At 42.8% G+C, this 19,047-nt stretch overlaps 1 protein-coding gene across 35 annotated transcripts in view; it reads right to left on the reverse strand.

Moving 5' to 3' along the window:
• The window catches only part of SLC4A5 (solute carrier family 4 member 5), a 104,653-nt gene extending 87,540 nt beyond the window's left edge, over positions 1–17,113 (reverse strand). For 6 of the 35 annotated variants that reach the window (XR_012003097.1, XR_012003094.1, XR_012003095.1 and 3 more), the window contains exon 1: positions 16,928–17,113. The gene's annotated coding sequence lies outside the window, so the exon portion shown is untranslated. Of the gene's footprint in view, positions 1–3,900; positions 4,035–6,114; positions 6,329–7,144; positions 7,276–7,876; positions 8,074–16,927 lie in introns of those variants that run through there. The other 29 variants (XR_012003096.1, XR_012003103.1, XM_072766948.1 and 26 more) reach the window with 17 other exon arrangements.
• Positions 17,114–19,047: the final 1,934 nt, after the last annotated feature.

Raw genomic sequence — 19,047 nt, forward strand, 5'->3', positions numbered from 1 at the left:
TATTAGAGGGGGTGTCAGTAGCTAATAGAAAAAGCTAAAAGAACTTCAGGTGATCATCTTTAGGAAATGAAACAGTGGAATGTTTAGAAAGCTGGAATGGAGTTTTCTTATTTTTTATTATAAGCTCTTACATGTGTTACTTGATTTTTAATTATGGTCATTTATTATTTATTTCTATTTTAAACATTTTAAGGCAAATAATTTGACACATATACTCTCATTATGTGATAATTATATCCTCCCGAAAATTCATGGTTAAATTTGTTTGTTCAAAGTGAATCATGTTTAAATATTCAGGAGAACTACAAAACAAAGAACCTTTAAGAAACTGGTTCACAGGAGTTCTCAAACATAAGCATGCCTAACAAGCATTTCTGGAGGGCTGGTTAAAACCTAGATTTCTGGATTCCACCCCAGAGTTACTGATTCTGTGGATCTGGGGTGTAGACTAAAAGTCTGCATTTCCAACAAGTTTCCACTTGATGCTGAAGCTGCTGATGATCCAGGGGCCACACATTGAGAGCTGCTGTTTTTTTCTTTTTCCTTTTTTTAAAGATTTTATTTATTTATTCACAAGAGACACACAAACACAGAGAGAGAGAGAGAGAGAGAGAGGCAGAGACACAGGCAGAGGGAGAAGCAGGCTCCATGCAGGGAGCGTGACGTGGGACTTGATCCCAGGACTCCAGGATCACACCCTGGGCCGAAGTCTGGTGCTAAACCGCCAAGCTACCCAGGGATCCCCAAAAGAACCGCTGTTTTAAGGAAATAACTCCAATTTACATTTTCTATGAAACTGAATCACCATACACGGAGTTTACTTCACACAAGCTTACATACATAACAATATCACGTCTTTGCTTTCAAACTGGGCATTGTGAACTGGTAAGCTTAGCAAGGACACACTGGTAGCTCCAACTGCTTGGTAATTTTTTTTTTTTTTTTTTTGAGAGTTCCTATCTTCCTCAACCCTCATAGCATGTAAAGTAAAGATAAGCTGAGTAACAGACCCTCTTTCCCATATAAAACCACCGCCCAGGTGGGATTCACTCCACCTCTCCCCAACCATAAACAGGAAAGGCCATGCGACCCAGCCTGGCCAATCAAATACTCCTCATCCCCCTCATCACAGAGATTGGTTCCTCGCTGATCCCACGCCCAAAGCTGGGCAATCAGAATTTTTCCTAGAATGTTTCCATTTGATCCATCCAAAACCTGTCTGCTCTGGCTCTGGCTTTGGCACTGTGAAGCTGATTAGCTTGGGTGCCACTATGTTGCTTGCCCCAGGGAGGGAAGCATCCAAAAAAGTAGAGAAACAGAGTACTGGTAACACTGTAACTCCCTGAGTCAGTTAATTCTGAACTGGCCTGGCTAATACAAATGAAATAGAATTTTCCAGCATGTTTTAAAAACATATTCTTTCATATTTGAAGTACTATGGATTTTCAGATTGGAAGCCAAACAGAAGTGAGTGCAAAATGACAAACAGATGCAAACAGATGAAGACTTAACGGAACTATAGAGGCATAGAGATGTAATGTAGTCCATATTCAGGTAAATGCATACCTCCCAGGTCTGCACTAGTTCAGACCATTCCTTCCACACTTCCTCTGTACTGGAGCCTACCTCCTCACAACTTGAAAGAAGCTCCCTTCCAGGAGTATGCAGAAGTAGGAGAAAAACTAGGCTGCCCCAGATCATCTTCAGCAGAAACCATTCATTTGAAACCACTCAAGTGAGTGCTGACTGTACGCAAAGTGTTAGGTTAACTACTGCTGTAATCAGCAGCTGCACAGCTCATCACAAAAATTTCCAAAAGTGACCTAACCCTTGAAACAGAATTTCTATCTCCACCATTTTGTATAATATATATTAATTGAATGTCAGATATCTTGCTTTCACAATCTCATTTAATCCTGATTAAAATTCAGTGAGGTGCATAATTTTCACCCCCATTTTACAGATGATGAAATGGAGATTCAGAGAATTAAGTAATTTTTCCCATGTCACAGGGCCAGCCATAGCGGAACTAAGATTGGAATTGGATTCTCTTTGATTCCCCAAGCCAAGGAAGAAAGGAAGGAAGGGAAAGAGAAAGGGAGGGAGAAAATGAAGGGAGGTAGGGGGACTAGAAGAGGAAATAAAGAAGTGAAGACTTGAGAGAGAGGTTGGGAAGAAGCCACAGACTTAGTTCTCGGCCCTTCCTGAGGTCTAGCTGAATTCCCATCGCCAAGACCTTCTCAATGCCTTAAAATAATCTCTTCGTTTCTCTTTAGCTAGCTTCAGTTGATTTGTTATTTGCATCCCAAGAATATTAACCAGTACAGCTATCCACTACAGTATGTTGCCAGAGAAATTTGTTAGCAACACAGCAGCTCCTGGCACGTAGCAAATGAAAGAACTTCTAACAGCAGTTTTTCCTATACCAGCACCTCCACTGCTTAACTCCCTCATCATTATTCTCCCATCCATCTTTACACCCTGGGGGGAAGTATGGCTTTACAGTGAGGGATCAGACCAAATTCTCATCAGTCCTGAGTCACTTAAGGGATCAAATCCACTTTACTGCCCCTGCCACCAGCCTGGAATCCCATCTTGGATCCCTCAGAGTACAAACCCTGCTGACAAAATCAATGCCCTCAGCCTATAAGGCTAAGCCACACCAGAGAACAGACACTCAGGGTCCCTGCCCTAAGCAGCCTACATGCCCACTGCAGCAAGGAGGTGATGATACAGACAACCTTATGGGCATACAACATGTTTTGACTATCCAAACCCTGATGATTGAATCCTGGGCCATTTGACCCTGCCACCTCCCCGGCCACAGAGACACATCAGTTCAGTCCAACAAATCCACTTTGTTCCAGATATTTGCTCTAGACACTGGAAACAAACAGAATAAAATAGTTTATTAAGGAAGAAGGGCAAAATATGATAATAAATCCTTAGGATTAGACATCCATATCTGGGGAAAAAACTAGCTAGAAAAAGGTTGGGCCACATGCATCAGTCAGGTTTTCCTCCCATCCTATCCTTTAACCATTTGACCTTATTATGCCTAAGAACAGAGACCAGCCCAATGTAGTATCCAGTGAACTCTTGTGAGAGCTCAAAGTATTTCAAAAAAGGACCTCCCGGAGAGCTCATCTGGGATGATTTTGTGAGCTGAGTTAACAAAAATGACACGGGGTCATGCTGGGCTTTAAAGACTAAGCCTGGAAACTAGAGAAAGGCCACCTTCCCAACTTATAGCTTATTCATTGCCTCTGGGCCCTGAGGACCTCACCCATGCATGCCCAGAAGAGGAAGAGAAAGCAAGCGAACAAAATATTCCCAAGCAAACCACCAGTAACCAAACCAGGTGCACAGTATCCAAACCTAACAACAGAAATGTGTAATGAAGGAGGCTAGCCATTATTTAGTTTCTATCCTGAGATATTATATCAACAGACATAATCTATTTTCCCATAATTTTCTGGGGAAGAAGCGAGTCTCGGGGTTTTTTTTACTTCCCATTAAAATTTCAGCCAGTCTTGTAAATTTAACAAAGGCCACAGAAATTTGCATTGCCTAGGAGAAAAAGATTCTCAGTTCCATCAGTTGAGCAGAAAAATGAACTCACTTGCCAGGGTATCAGAGAGTGAATTTCATGTCATTTCGGTTAAATTGCCATGAGGTTTTATGCCCAAAACTCAAGACGTCAAGGTGACTAATACAGTATAATCTTTGAAAGAAAAGGCAAATATCTAATGCTTGTTTGGAGGACTTATTAGCTTTCATGGTATTCTCCTCAGTGTGTGTGAAGCTCACTCTCAAATACTGTGTTCATATTGTCAAGGACATTTTTCCTATCTGCATAGTTTTGTCTACTATCTCTGAAACTCCAAGCTGCAAACTTACCTTCACACTCTTAGCACTGGAAACCAGGATCCAAATCTCAGGAAGGCCAGAGTCACTTGCTTTGTTGCTGTTAGGTGGCAAGAAGGACGCTCTGTGATTTCCAGAATAGTATTTGGGGCATTGGAGATTGACTTGTGGGGCTCAGTGGCGGCCAGCCATGTGACGAGGGTGGGGGAAGGGACACTCCTGCAGGGCAAGGCACCCATGCCTACTCGGCTGACAGACCAGGGTAGAGCAGGCTCTGAACAGAGCTGGCCATGATTAGAGACTGACAACTTTACTCTAAATTTCTTCTTGGATATTAGCTTAGTGATCTTACTATGGCAGTGTTGTGTTTTAGCCTTGGTTTTTACTTTTTATTTATTTATAAGATTTTATTTATTTATTCATAAGTTGACAAAGACAGAGAGAGAGAGAGAGAGGCAGAGACACAGGCAGAGGGAGAAGCAGGCTCCATGCAGGGAGCCTAGTGTGGGACTCGACCCGGGACTCCAGGCTCACGCCCTGGGCTGAAGGCGGCACTAAACTACTGAGCCACCCAGGAGTCCCCAGCCTTGGTTTTTAAATGCTTGTTTATCTCCCTACATGATTTCTTTTTTTTTTTTTTTTAATTTTTTTTTTAATTTTTTATTATTATTATTTATTTATGATAGTCATACAGAGAGAGAGAGAGAGAGAGAGGCAGAGACACAGGCAGAGGAGAAGCAGGCTCCATGCACCGGGAGCCTGACGTGGGATTCGATCCCGGGTCTCCAGGATCGGGCCCTGGGCCAAAGGCAGGCACCAAACCGCTGCGCCACCCAGGGATCCCCTCCCTACATGATTTCTATCCTACATCCTTTTTGGATTCTGTCTTAGAGGGATATTAGAGCTGGAAGAGACCTTACAGATGATCCAGCACTACCCTCCACCCCAGGCTCACCCATTTTACAGATGGGTCTCAGCACTTCCAGGGGCCTGCAGAGGCCTGGGTTTGGTATTGTATATTGGAAGACCCTGGCTTGCTGGCTGGCTGTACTTGTGGTCAAAGAGTTTATATAGGGACTCCTGGGTGGCTTAGTCAGTTGAGTATCTGACTCTTGATTTCAGCTCAGGATGTGATCTCAGGGTCCTGGGATTGAGTCCCACATGGGTCTACTGGATCAGCGCGGAATCTGCTTGTCCCTCTCCCTCCCTCTCTACCCTGCCCCTGCCCCCTTACTCTTGCATACTCTCCCTCTCAAGTAAATAAATGAATCTTTTTTAAAAAGGAGTTTGTATAAACACTTGTACTTATGTTTATGTATCTATCATAATCTTCTTAAGACACTCTGAGATGATCTTTTTGGAGGGATTAGGGGACATCAGGAGCTGAAGAGATATTTGATCTTAAAGATGCTGAGACTTCTTAAGGCCAGAGCCACATGAGTAGGCTTCTAGTTCACATCTGCTTCTCCACCAAAATGGTCTGTGCTGGTTGCCTGCTAACCAAAAGAGCGATAGTGGTAATGGTGGTGGAAATGGTAGAGGGAGCAGTGGTAGGTGGAATGGTAGCAGTGGCAATATGGTAGTTGGGCATAAATGGACATCACAAATGGAGATGGTGGAGGTAAGGATGGAGGTGATGAGGCATAGCTGGAGGTAATGAGGGGTTGATGGAGGTGGTGGAGGAAGGGGCAAGAAGATGCCCTGAATGACAGAGTAGGAGATTCTTGTTACTGATTATTATGCTGGTGATCCTGGATGAAGCTGACCTGCTGTGATTTCAAGTGTGAAATGGTAAAGCCGTGGCATTAGAAGCCTGAAAGATCTCATTATGTCCTCAGAGCTGTATAGTCTTAAGATAATCACTTTACCTCTCTGGACTCCAGTTTTCCTGAAATAGAATTTACACTAAATGGTATACTGTTAGGGGAAATTCATCCCTCTCCTTCTAAGCCCTTTACCCTTCCCTATAAAGTAGTAGCTTCTGTCCTTTTGTGTTTTTTAATGTTTTTTTTTAAGATTTTATTTATTTATTGATGAGAGGCACAGAGAGAGAGAGAGAGAGAGAGACAGGCAGAAACACAGGCAGAGGGAGAAGCAGGCTCCATGCAGGGAGCCTGATGTGGGACTTGATCCCAGGTCTCCAGGATCACGCCCTGGGCTGAAGACAGGCACTAAACCACTGAGCCACCCAGGATGCCCAGTAGCTTCTGTCCTTTTGAAGTCCCAAAAAGAGTACTCTTCACTTACCTCTCTACCTCCCTGAGGATGAATGACTCAGGGAATTGGCAAATTGGGGAGAATAAAATGGGCATGTGCCATGACTCAGATCCTTCTGAGAACTGCCTGCTTCAGAGAAAGTCCAAGCTGTGCTCCTCTCCTCCTCTCTTCACAGTAAACTTCCAGGGCAGGTTTTTACCCTGCAGGTAGGGAGTCTTCGAGTATTGGGTAAACGAGGTTAATTCTGGGGGAAAAATTAGGAAGCCTCATTGTGGCTGTACATTCTAATCCAAATTCTCCAATCAGCTTTACATATTACAAAGTTATTTTGACTTCTACCTATGTGACTTCTGTATCCTATTTCTCATCTGATTCCAAGCAGAGAGGAAAAAATTGTAAACAAGTTTCATCTTCAAATCCCCATGCTGAAGAATTAATGAAAGAGCTAGCATAGAGTTGATTTGACTAAATGATCTCTAAATTTCCTTCAAGCTCTAACATCCTGTGATTCTACAAGTCTCTGGAGCAGAACTAATATTTGTGAAGCTGGGCAGAATGTTGAGACTCTTAGTGGACAACTTCCTAATCTCTTTCTCTCTTCTTTCCTGCTTTTCAACCCAAAGAAGACATCTTCCTCTTCTCCCCCTCCACCAGCCTACATGGCTTCATTTACCCCTATTCTGCTCTGGACCCCATGATGAATCACTTCACTCTTCCCTCATTGATACCCACAACCTCTTGTTCCTGCCCTGCCAATTTTTGGTCTAAATCAGCCCCACTGCTACCCTTCTTTTCCTGTACTGAGCTCTCTCTCATCTCTGGAGAAAGTCTATGTTCAGAGGGAGAGAGGAGAGCCAAGACAGAGTGGTAGAAGTGTGTGTGTGTGTGTGTGTGTGTGTGTGTGTGTGTGTGTGTGACTAAGAGACAGAATGGAGAAAGACAGACCTCGTCTAATAGTACCTATGGCCAACTCTACCCCTGCCCTTCCCCATGGTTTAGTTTTGTGAGTGAAAAATGTTGAAGGAAAATCTGGCTATCCCATTTCTCTCCTCTCCCTTACCTTTGGCCTCTTTCATATTACTGCCAAGGAGACTGGTTTCCCCATAGGGCATTACGCACTGGGACAAATGTTTGATGGCTTTCAGTTCTTCTTCATTACCAGAGTGGTAATGGCTGAGACCCATGCATTGGCTTAGGAGGAAGGGAAAAGATTGGACCCAGTTGGTTCTTAGAAGTATTTCCCTCCCACCCCACCCCAACACTCTGCTGCCAGGGCATGTTTAGTAATAACTAGACACATTTCTGGTTGTTAGCTGCTAGCTTTCCACAATGCACAAGATATTCCCACAACAAAGAATTAGTTGGCCTAGACTGTCAAGAGTGCCAAGGTCGAGAATCCTGGATTAGACTGCTCAGCCACCGCTGATTCTAGAAACCAGGATGCCTTTAATCCAGGCCAAAAGAGTACTCCACATGGGCCCACTTCAATCACCAGGATGCTACAAGGAGGGAGGAAGGGCAAAGATTCTTAGTATTTGCAGCTTTTGACCTCTGAGCTTCCATTTCCTTTGGAGACCTGGCAGACAGGGGTGGTTATTTCACAGGGACAGATTCCCTTCCATCTTCTGGCTAGATGCTATCTGAACCCCATCTAGGTTTAACATATGGTAGGGCTTAGGCGGGTTTGACATCAGGTCCTGGCATAGGGGGTGAAGTCTCATGAAGACAAAATGAGCTTTCTATCCCTGTGTTGGTGGGAACAGGGATTCATCTGGGGCCCAAGCAGGCTTACCTAGAGCTTTTGCCCACAAGAGGTTTTCCACAAGCTGGGCAAGCCTCATGCCAGTATGTGCAATTTGGGGCTCTCAGATTATTTATGTCAAGCTTTGGGAGGTGGTACAAGCCTGGCTGCCCCAGATTCTTGTCCACTTTAGCTGATTTTGAACTGTATCCAGGGTTGAAGAGGGAACATACTGTGGCATGTCAAGACTGTAGAGAAAGACAAGAAAATCTGAGAGATATCTTAAAGGGAAGCTGAGAAACCTGAAGAGGCCAGGCTCAGGTTATGCAATGGATGGGTTCTCTCCTTCTTCCATCTCCATTTACCCCCAATCACTGCTGTGGCCTGTAGCCAGCAATAGCACAGACCTTGGCTCACTCTGTACCAACCACACTCCACATCCTGCTGTTCCTCTAACATCCCAAGCTCAGTCCCACCTCAGGACCTTTGCACTTACTGCTTTCCCCACTTTCAGCTCTCTCATGTGCTCAGCTTTCTGGTCAAATGTCATCTATCCAAGAAGGTCGTCCCTGACCAGTCTATCTAAAATGCCCCTTTCTAGTCTTTAACTCTGCCTTATTGGCCTATATGTGTTTATTTCTTTGTTCATTATTTTCTCTCTCTTTAATATGGCAGGGACTTTGTCTTGTTCACTGAGGTATCCCTGACACCTATAAGATGGTTGGTTCGAATCCTAGCTCCACAAACTATGGGATGCTGAGAAAATCACCTATCTATTTTCTTCTTCAATTGCCTCAACTGAAAAATGGAAATATTAATCATACCTATCTCCATGGTTGTTATGAGAACTGATTGAATCAATGTATATAAAATCTTAGGTCAATGTCTGGCATGCAGAAAATGATTAGTATCAACTAGTAATATTATAATTATTATACTCCCAGGAAGTTCACACCATGTCTATACTGAGGAGGTGGGGAGTGGTATTCCTGGCGGTTTGCTGGAAAGGAGCAGTCATTGTTACTTCTCTGGGAACCAAAATCCTTCTGCAGGCCCAGACCTGGGACCCTTTTCTCTCCTTTGCATCTGCTCTCTGCTGCCCTCTGAAGGCCCTGAGTAGAGGCTGACAAAAGAACTGTTAGGGACTCCACAGATGAGGCATTTCCAATAGAAAAATGAGCCATCCCTTTTATTAAGCAAGCCACACTCCCCAGGTGGCAAGTTTGGCCCTTGACAAGCCTGCCACTGGAGCCATCACTTGACAAATTCAGTTAGGGATCACTGAAGCCACAGAGGACCTGCAGGTACCTGGGAATTCATTCTTCAGACAGGCTCCAGGAGGGACTGAGAACAAACCCACTTCTTTCCCCTAGGCTGTACTTCTTGAGCCCAGAGACAGTGATCTGTCAGCCAACATGAGCCACCCTGTAAAGCCATCCCTCACCCTGTGCCTCACTCCCTCTTGAACTGTGTAACCATGTGGGTCAAGTGATTTTCATATTGTCAGCCTAAAATGAGAGAAAAAGCCACTTCTCTGGGGGTGGTGGTGATTCATTAACAAGAATTTGGGGACACACACACTGAGGAAAAGATATAATGGGGGAAAAGATTTCATTTTAAATAGTGACAAAACTCCTAAAACATCTGGAAATAAACTTGCCTAGAAATGAATATTTTATATGAGAATGTAAGAAATATAAAATAAGGTAACATATTCCTGAATGGGAAAATTGAATAGGGCAAATATGTTAAATATCCATAAATTTATATAAATTTTAAATACCATTCCAATGACATTTTGGATAAAAATGACAAAAAATAATGGTTAAAATATTAGCTTAGAATTTATGAAGCTTTTACTATGTGCCAGGATCTGGACTGAGAGCTTTACAAAATTACCTCAGTTAATCCTACAGCAACCCTATGTGATCATTATCATTTATGAAGGAAAGAGCTGGGCAGTAGTTAACAGCAGGAGATCACATGACATTGGGCACTTACTTATGACCCCTGAGACTTGGTTTCCTCATCTATAAAACAGGAATAATGTGTTTCTGTTTAGGATTAAATGAGATAATTTGGAATAGTGCCTGGCAAGTGCTAAGCACTTAATTAATATGAACTACTGTTATCCACATTTACAGATAGGAAATTAAAGCTCTGAGAGGATAAAGGAACTTGCCCGCGTTCACATAGCTGGTAAATAACTGATCTGGCCTGAGGGATGGGCTTAGGGAGGCAATCTTTTCCTAAAAGATACAGAAAATTATAATATCATAATAGTTAAAACAGGAAGCACACCTTAGGGATCCCTGGGTGGCGCAGCGGTTTAGCGCCTGCCTTTAGCCCAGGGCGCGATCCTGGAGACCCAGGATCGAATCCCATGTCGGGCTCCCGGTGCATGGAGCCCGCTTCTCCCTCTGCCTGTGTCTCTGCCTCTCTCTCTCTCTCTCTCTGTGACTATCATAAATAAATAAAAATTTAAAAAGAAAAAAAGGAAGCACACCTTATATAAGGCATTTATATAAGTCTTGCAAAATAATGTTGTGAATAATTAGCCAGTGCCTCCTATTGATGAATGAAGGAATGAAGGAATGAATGAATGGCTAGCCTGCTGGTTTCTTTACTTCCCTTCCTTTCAACCATCCAAACAGCCAGATCATTCCATGCTTTGCCTCAGGAGGGTATGTGAAAGCAGAAAAAAAGAGATAAAAGGAGCCTCTTCCCTTAGGGTAATAGGAAAGACTCCTAACCAAACTAGACTAAAGTATGGGAGAAGATGGTCATGATGATCAAGGCTGTCCCCTCCCCCTCATCCAAGGTGGCACAAAGATATGGAGAGACTTGGTGCTCCACAGGGACCTGCAGGTACCAACAAACAAGGACTAAACGGGACAAGAACAGATGATGTCAAATGTAGGAGGCCTTTATAGGTCCCTAAGAGTCCAGCACCTCACTCACTCTGACCCCGAAATGGATTTAAGTGTTACCATCTTTTTTAAATGGGGGCTCAGAATACAGATGGAGAGTGTTAGAAAATAAACTAATGTTTCTTATACATGTCAGTTTAGAGGCTGAAACTGGTATTCCAAATGATAGATTTTTAAAGACAATAGCATTGGAGAAATGCACTATTAAAAATTTTTCCATTTAGAGGAGCAGCTTGGGCAGTGGACAAAGGCAACAATATATTCATTTGTTGGACGCAGCACACTAAATGTGATTGTCCTTAAGACTGAGGTTGAACTTGCATCCCAGTTTGCCTTGGACAGCCACCATGTGCCCATTTGTCCCGGCTTCATTGTTGGTAGTACCCCCCTTTCATTCTCAAAAGCCTTTCAGTCTGGACAATAAGTTATATGGTTACTCTGTTAAGATTTTAAAATTCAAGCAATCCTGTGGGTGAGCAACTCTTAGCTAAGCTCTATGAAACAGAAAGTAAGGATTTCCAGGCAGGGGCAGCTGGAGGCCATTGGGGCAATAAAATGAAGCCCCCAGAGAGCTGAGAATCTCACCTGGATGGGAAAGAAAGGGTTGGTAAGGTTGAAGGTCAGGTGCTGGAGTTAAGAGGACACTGCTGGGGTTAGAGTGGTATGTCTGAACTTAATCTTTCACACACATGAAACAGCTCAGGGTGACAGCGTGGCCCAAGCTATGCCCATACAAGCAGGCAAGAAATGGAACCGAGATTGCATTTGGGGTTAGGGACTAGACAGCTAGTAACAGACTTGGAAAGAGGAGATGTCTACTCTATACCCTTTTACTCCTATTGTATCTTGAATCTTGTGACTATATTACCTATTCAGAAACATATAGAAGCAAAATGGAAATTTTAAAGGACCCAGGCTACCTTGCTCATAGATTCTCTACACAAACTGTGGAATCATTTTGTCAAGTTTTTAAAATGCCATCAGTAAACCAAATGGCCTTTAAACATTTGAAAAGATGATCAACCTCATTTAAAAAGGTGGTGGGAGTTGTCTAGGTGGCTCAATTGGTTAAGTGTCTGCCTTCAGCTCAGGTCACGATCTCAGGGTCCTGGGATTGAGCCCTGAGTCAGGCTTCCTGCTCAGTGGAGAGTCTGCTTCTCTCTCTGGCCCTCCCTCTCTGCTCGTGCACTCTCTCAAATACATAATAGAAAGAGGAAGAGGAAGAGGAAGAGGAAGAAGAAGAAGAAGATTAGAGCCACAGTGAAATACCACTTTTGAGCTTTCAAATCAGCAAATATCAAAAGGTTTCATAACCATGACAGTGGAAGGAAATGGGCCTGCTTCACACAATGGCCGGTGGCCCTGGAGTTGAGCACAGACCCTTTGGGACCACTTTGGCAATATTTATAAAACTTTAAAAATGAAATAAATAAATAAAAAAAAATAAAAATAAAAATAAACTTTACAAATGCATATACTTTTGGGTAGTAGCATTCTTTGTCTAGAAATTTATCTTACAGAATACTCCCACCTGTGTAAGGACATATGTGTGGTTTGGGGCAGTTACCCACCTCCCTGCATTTATATCAGGGGATTATCATAGGAATTAAGTGATATAATACATGGAAAAGATTTTAAAGGATTTAAGGATGACACATAGGAAGTACTCACTAAATTCTGTATTTACTACAGCATTGTTTGTGGCAGCAAAGCACTGGAAACAACCTGAATGTCCATCAATAGGGGACTGATTAAAAAAAGTTTTATCTATATATTGGAAAACTATGAAGCTTTTAAATAGAGTGAATACTCTAAACAGTGCTATGGAATGATCTTAAGAAGTATTGTTAAATAGGGGGGAAAAGCAAAGTGTAGAAAAGTGCTTATGGTATGCCACCATTTGGGGAGGGCGGCAGGCATGCCTATGGGGGCATAATCTCTTCAAGGAAGAAGTCACAAGAGTCTGGTTTCAGTGAAGATTCCTGGGAGCAGAACTGGGGGGCAGGTGCTCAGGGGCTGCTAGTAGAACCCTTTGTCCCTTTTATATTGTCCACATAGGGATGTATTTTCTTTTTTGGGGGGGGGGATGTATTTTCTATTCAAAAACAAATAAATTCGATTTCTAGATATATGCCCTAAAGAGTTAAAAGGCAGTGGCTCAAACAGGTACTTGTATTGTACACCAATGTTCATTACTCACAACAGGCAAAAGGTGGAAACAACCCAAATGTTCATCTATAGATGAATGGATAAAGAAAATGTGATATCCATGCAATTCAATATTAGCCTTTAAAAAGAAGGAGGGGGGAATCCCTGGGTGGCTCAGCGGTTCAGCGCCTGCCTTTGGCCCAGGGCATGATCCTGGAGTCCTGGGATCAAGTCCCACATCAGGCTCCCTGCATGGAGCCTGCTTCTCCCTCTGCCTGTGTCTCTGCTTCTCTCTCTCTCTCTCTCTCTCTGTCTATCAAGAATAAATAAATAAAATCTTTTTTAAAAAGTTTAAAAAATAAATAAATCATCTTATTAAAAAAATAATAATTTAAAAAAAGATAAAAAGAAGGAGGGGCACCTGGCTGGCTCAGTCAGTAAAGCATGCAACTCTTAAGCTTGGGGTTTTAAGTTCAAGTCCTGCATTGGGTGTAGAGATTACTTAAAAATAAAGTTTCTTAAAAATTTTTTAAATTAAAAGGAAATTCTAATACACACTGAACCATGAAGACATCATGTTAAGTTAAATAAGCCAGACACAGAAAGACAAATACTGTAGGATATCACTTATATGGATATCTAGAATAGCCAAATTCATAGAGACAGAAAACAGAACAATAGATCTGGGGCAGCAGGAAGGGGGAGTGAGGAGTCACTGTTTCATGGATATAGAGTTTCAGTTGGAGAAGATGACAAAGTTCTGGAAATGGATGGTGGTGAGAATTGTACAGTTAATGTGAATGTACTTAATGCTATTAGGCAGTTAAAATGGTCAGTTTGTTATATATATTTTACTACAAAAATTAAATAATTTTAATTTAATTTTAAATAAGGTAATATATCACTTTAAATACTTTTTAAAAATAATCTTTTTTTACTTTGACTAGACTTATGCTAGATGTAGAGATTGATTACAGGGAGCCATAAGGTATGAGCTACAACAAAGAATAAGCCCTAAAAAAAGGACCCTTGGTCACCAAACCCTGGCATTCTCCATGCCACGTGAACCTACTGTGATGACTGGCTTCTGGAGGATTCCTGATACACAGCAAAGGTGAAAGGCTGAAGCAGGACCGGGGGAAAATGGCAACTTCATCCAAGATGGAAGAAAAAGGAAGAAGAGATGACAGGAGGACAGAAGCAGAGGAAATTCCCACTTGACTGTATATACTTCCTCTGTGAGGAAGGAAGTGAGGAGTGGGAGTGTGTGCCTTTGGGTGGATTTTGAGGGTAGCGGAAAGGTTGACTTTTTAGGGGTCAGACCAGGGATGTGTAAAAGAATTCCCATGTCCCCACTGAGGACTCCATTGAGGCTGGAGATCAGACATGTGTAGAGAGAACTCTCCCACTCCTCTCACCTCTTTTCCCTCCCCAGGCAACAATCCAGAAGCGTCCATAGACCCCTGCTAGCTAAATAAATGAGGAAGAGTAGAAACTAGGACTTTCCATCCAGACCACCAACTACCATAGGCCTCTCTTCTTCAGTAACACAAGGTTGGGATGGAAAGAGGCCTCAATTTTAAATTGAGATTGAAGTTTGGATTTTAATTGGGATCAACATAATTTCTGAAATTTATTTGGTCTCTGACTGAGACCAAAGGTGACCACAACAACCATGTGACTTGTCTAAATTTCATTCAGGGGCAGAACAAGATCCAACCCCACAGAATAAATTTAAAAGAGCAATCAGAGGTAAAAATCCAGTTGCTTTCTGATTTTACCCCTTGAGTCATGCTTGTTTAATGGAACAGTTACACAATACTATCAACTGTTACTTAACGTTCATATATCTTGCACCTCCCACTAGATTTGTAAGCTCTCTGAGGGCAGGGCCCATGTATAAATTACCCACATATTGCAGCCCAGAAAAGTGCGTTGCATGTACACAGTAAGCCACAGGGTGTATGAATCGGTGCATGAGGACAGAGTCTCTGACAACATGACTAGTGTACACATGTACATATGGTAAAAACTGGCTAGGCAGCTAGAAGAAGCCAGGCAGGCAGTACTTTGGAAACTCAGCAGGGAATCTCCTTTCATTCTGCCCCTCCCCCTGCTCATTCTCTCTCTCTCTCTCTCTCTCTCTCTCAAATAAATAAATAAATAAATAAATAAATAAATAAATAAATCTTTAAAAAAAAAAAAAGAGCCTGTGTTCAAGGAATTCTGATATAAAATGAGGTTGCAGTTTGCCCAGATTTAGGGTAAAAGGCACAGAGGCGAAGTAGGTATGGATTACCATGTTCTGTTTCTCTGTTAGAGCTGTGATCAGACCCAGCTCATGCCCTATGATACCACAAGTGGACACTGCAGTGCCCCATTAGGCTTCAAACAAAGCTGAATCCATTTTTGAGTAAGGAATCTTAAAGGGCTCCTGTCTTTAAGATTATATAAAATGATCCAAATTATGTAATTCTGAGATAATAAATTAGGTGAAGACACACAGAGGCCAATTCCTCAGATAGAGAAGTATATCTCAAGTAGCTCAAGAAGCAAAGTTTTCTACAGATGAAGGTTATGAAAACCCAAGACCAGCTGGTTCTATTTTGGGAATGTTAACATTGGTGAACACACTCTGCCATCTATTTCATGTGACTACATCACTTGTGCTGAAGTATCTCCTTTATTGACATTGGCCTCCATCAGTGGTCACAGAACAAGGAGGTGAAAGAGAGATATTTGAGCATCTCCATCAATTCGTCTCAGTGCTTGATTATTGCCTCTCTGAGAAGATTAGATTAACTCAGGGGAGGGTGTGCAGGCATTCAGTCATGCAACAAGCCACTTACTGAGCTTCTTCAACAGATGGAGAAAGATGGCTCTCCTCAGACTGGGCAGCCCAAAATGAGCTAGGGGGTTGAGGGGGAGAAAGGACATATTTGGTGGGCTTATAAGATACTACTGAGAACATTCCTCAGCTCAGGCCCAAATCGCAGGAAAGTAAAAAAAATAAATAAATAAAAATAAAAACAAGCAAACAACAATAACAAATCTTTCTCAGAGAAGCCCACAGAGCTAAAGGGCTCTGGATTCTTTTTTTAAGATTTTATTTATTTATTCATGAGAGAAACAGAGAAGCAGAGACACAGGCAGAGGGAGAAGCAGGCTCCATTCAGGGAGCCAGTCGTGGGACTTGATCCTGGGTCTCCAGGATCACACCCCAGGCTGCAGGTGGCACTAAACCGCTGCGCCACCAGGGCTGCCCGGGTTCTGGATTTCTAAGTTAGAATTTCATCAAGGGCTGAGTGACCCTTTCTTGGATAGACAACTGATCCCCAGGAGTCCTAATTTGTAAGAACTACACAGTCTGTCATATCTAGGAAGAGAGATGAGGACTGGCTCCCTGGCTTCTCAGGTATCACCTCCCTCCCATTCCCTAGAGCCCAAGAAGTAAGTGGGAAAGGCCACCTCCTTCCTGTGGGAAAGCTTAATTGAAGTGAGGATTTTTATACAAGTCTCATGTTTCCTGGACTCTTAGAAGCCTCCAAGAAGATGTTGGAAATAACCCTTATTATATTGGAAGAAGCTCGAAGTAAGCAAAGAACCAACCACCATGACTTTCATGGCTGAAGAACATGGATTTAAGAAAGGCAGTTAGTTAGACCTCTGTGCAGAGAATATAACTAGATCTAAATCTCAGCCCCTCGGTGCACAGCAGACATTGCACCGAGGCACATGCTCATAGAGTACAAGTAGGGGAACACCAAATAGCAACAGGACAACCCGGTCAATCTTACTTGTCCTTCACTATGTTGAAATAGTTAAAAATTAATTTAAACAACAGACTGTCCTTTATCTTTGCTCTCTAAATCTTGCACCAAACTTTAGTAAAAAGCAACAAAATTCTCACCTGAGCCTCTGTGGGCTGAAGGTTCCTACCTATTAGGTTCATTCTTTTACATCCCTAAACCAGAACCCACAACCAAGCTATTAACTCCGTATATTTAAAATCCACTCTACTCACCCTGCACAGTGGCTGGTTGCTCCGGGTCCTTGAATCTAATCCTTTAAGGTGGGCCCTGAAGTTGGAATCCACCCACCTCTCCTTTTTCCCTACCTCTGCTATTAACATAGCCCCTCCTCTGTTACCTCACCTACCAACTATTTCAGAACCAAAAAGTCTTTGTCTATTCATAGACACTGTAAAAGTAACATTCATTTTAAATTTTTTTAATCTAATGTCTGTGTCTTCCACAATTCCTATTGGTTTATCTAATCAGTATGTCCTAGGGAGGTTTATTACTTGCAGCTTTAGCTCGTCCAAGCACAATGGAGCCAGCAGAGGCATTCCCCAAAGAGAATTAACTCCTTTAAGACACAATCCTCAGGAAAGATGTTAGGCCTTTTGCCTCTTCTCTTCAGAGGCCTGAGATTAAGGAGCACATTCCATATCTCGCAGCCCCTCTAGCTCAGCAAACCTCAGCTCCTAACTCTTCAGAGAAAGATATGGACAAGAGAAATGAAGGTGTTTGAACAAATCAAACCCTACAAGCAAAATGTTGCATACTTTGTGATTTTTCTAAGTTTTGTGCTCATTTTTGTCCTCGTTTTAACTGCTTTGTAAGTAGGAAAGATATAAAGAAAGAGTGATCAGTGAGAAGAGGGCAAGGAGAAGGCAGACAGTGAATAGGAAATGAGGCGAAAAGAAGTGCTAGTGGGGGAGGGACACAGTGTGGGGGGTGTGGACTCACAGTGTTGAGGGTGTGGGCTCAGAGTGTGGAGGATGTGGGCACAAAGTCTTGGATGTGTGGGCACAGAGTGTGGAGGGTAAGGCATACAGTCTTGGGGGGCAAGCACAGAGTGTTGGGGATGTGGGCACACAGGGTTGGGGATATGGACACACAGGGTTGGTCTGTGAGCATAGTGTTGGGGGTGGGCACACAGTGTTTGGTTGTGGGCACACAGAGTAGGAGGGACAAGGAAGAAGAGCATGCTGAAATCTCTGATAACCTAGGTATCTCTGGACACCAAGTTTTGGGCTCAGTGACACACACACCTTCTCTGATTTAACTCTCAACAGAACTGGCAGGAGAGGACTTTCATCCCCAGATGAAACCTTGCAGATATGGAAACTGAGGCTCAGAGAGTAATACATACAGTGGACTCATAGAGGTAGAAAGAAGAGCAGGGGTTGGAAGCTCCATCAAAAAATGAACTCCAATTAGAGAGAAAGACAAACCATGAGAGACTCCCATCTCTGAGAAACAAAGATTTGCAGAAAGGGAGGTGGGAGAGGTGGGGTAACTGGGTGATGGGGACTAATGAGGACATATGATGAGATGAGCACTGCGTGTTATACTGTATGTTTGCAAATTGAATTTAAATAAGAGAAAATAGAGAAAAATGAACTCCAGCCCTTTGCTTACACAGGCCCTATTATAGATCTGTTGAGTGTTTTTAGACCCATATTTCAGGATTTACCTTCTCTCTCAGATAGGAAATTTATCTTCTGGTATAAAGTCTTCACTCTAGGGACGCCTGGGTGGCTCAGGGGTTTAGTGTCTGCCTTCAGCTCAGGGCATGATCCTAGTGTCCCAGGATCAAGTCCCACATTGGGCTCCCTGCATGGACCCTGCTTCTCCCTTTGCCTAGGTCTCTGCCTCTCTCTCTCTCTCTCTCTCTCTCTCTCTCTCATGAATAAATAAATAAATAAAATATATTTTAAAAAAAAATAAGTCCTCACTCTATTCCTAGCTCACTGGGTTTCCCCCAGTGGAAAACCCATGCATGCAGCAGACATATGGGAAGGTGTGTTTTGGAGGCCATGGCTGAGCCATAACTTTAACCTTACATCCTATTTTCTTCCCACAATCCATGGAATCAAAGACTAGCAAGACTAGGATGACTGACTCACTTTGGTCTGCCCGACACTTTCCTGGTTTAAGCTCTGAAAGAACTGCAACCTAGGCAATGCCTCAGTCTGGAACAGATCAGGATAGCCTGGACCCAGAAGACATAGTCTCCAGCCTCAGGGAGTTTCCAGCCAGTTGAGGATTTGACAAATACATAAGCAGAAGAGTGCAAAGCCCCATAAAAAAGCACAAAGGGAGGGAGAGGCACAGTAAAAGAAAAACCATATGTGTT

The sequence above is a fragment of the Vulpes vulpes genome, chromosome 8, assembly GCF_048418805.1.
Source record: "Vulpes vulpes isolate BD-2025 chromosome 8, VulVul3, whole genome shotgun sequence".
Taxonomy (NCBI): Eukaryota; Metazoa; Chordata; class Mammalia; order Carnivora; family Canidae; genus Vulpes; species Vulpes vulpes.